Source organism: Ylistrum balloti, unplaced genomic scaffold (assembly GCF_031769215.1).
Source record: "Ylistrum balloti isolate Yb309-2 unplaced genomic scaffold, AGI_CSIRO_Ybal_v1 Utg369716, whole genome shotgun sequence".
Taxonomy (NCBI): domain Eukaryota; kingdom Metazoa; phylum Mollusca; class Bivalvia; order Pectinida; family Pectinidae; genus Ylistrum; species Ylistrum balloti.
Genome location: NW_026781939.1, coordinates 782,826 through 784,377, shown reverse-complemented (window position 1 = coordinate 784,377; position 1,552 = coordinate 782,826).

Below are 1,552 nucleotides of genomic sequence, written 5' to 3'. Positions count from 1 at the left end.
GTACTTTAAAAATGGTTTTGTATACCTTTATGCCATGTATAAGTACACCAACCACTTGCAGGAGCATTTTCTGTGTTTGTTAATAACAAATGTTGATATGTTTCAAACAGACGGTATATTAAAATCATGTAGTATAATTTTACTATGGCTATACGTTTATACATTTCTCTTAACGATCCCAACATAATCAAACTGATGGCTGAGATCAAAAGAGGGTTATACAGCGTTATGGCTCAATGACCATGCGCTGTATCATCCCACATACCTTATGTCATCATCATAATGAAGGTGGTAAAATGTCTGTTAAAGACCCGATATGTGTGGATCTTTTCCTAAACGAGGAAGGCCTGCATGTCTCAGTGAATTCAGATCACGGATCGCCTTGTGCCGTTGTATCCTTAGGCAAAAAATTACCCGAATTGTTTAGAATACCATGCAGTGGGTCTCCACTATGATGTTCGGGGAATACTCACCAACTACAAGGTGAATACGATATTGTTAGACGTCCTTTTGTTGAATATAGTATTGATTCACAAACTCGTCGTTTAAGCTCTAGAGATATTTGTAAAAATATGTAAGGATAGATAAGAATGTACACCATTTAATTAAGAATGTCCTTTATGGGTTCGATCTGTGTTGAGATTTAAATAACATCAGAACAACAAATCCTTATCTTAATACAAATGATTACATTGATAATAAGATATGAGTGACATCTTTTGATTACCTTTCTTTATAGGCTTAATGTTGAGATACCACCAAGTGGTGTGATGGATGAAAAAAACACGAGGAAATCAATTTCTTGAGGCCACTCTGGGGTTCATCAAATCAGTATTTATGAATATCATTGTAATGCTATGGACGGAAAGCTTCATTTACTGGGGCAAATTTAGATGTGAAAAGATACATTATTTTTGCAATCTGTAAACAGAGTCAGATATATTATTGAAAATCTCATTTTAGCTCGATTGAGTGACTTTAGAGATTATGATGGATTGATAGTCTTCTCGAACCGGAAATTTGCCTTGAGTGGACAAGGAGTGGTGAGGTAACATTTAGCACAATAACCAGACAGATTGAAATAGTTTGAATTACAATCCCGTATTTTAATGATATTAAAGGAAAAATCTTGAAAACTGCTTAATTTAATTATAATTCTAAAGATATTTAATGCATTGCTGCATTTTTTTATACTTAAAAATCAATGTTTGCGTATGACATACAGATATGTACCCTGTTTATGGAAACGAAATGTTGACTTTGGCGTAGGTTTTTAAAATCAATTTTTAGTTTTTCCTATTTATGTTGTAAGAATGGGATATTTGATTATCACCAACTAACATCATTCGAATAATACAAAAGGTGGCTTATTGGAAGCTATTTTTTAAAAATCTGTTTTACGCTGCATTGCTTTAACATTTAGACCAAATTGTGAGACGATAGTGTAAGATAGCTAATAGGTTAGCAATATATGAAGATTATATAGATAACCCCTGCAGTTCTGTGTATGCATTACATAATACCCCTGTTTGTTGCCCCTACATATGACGTA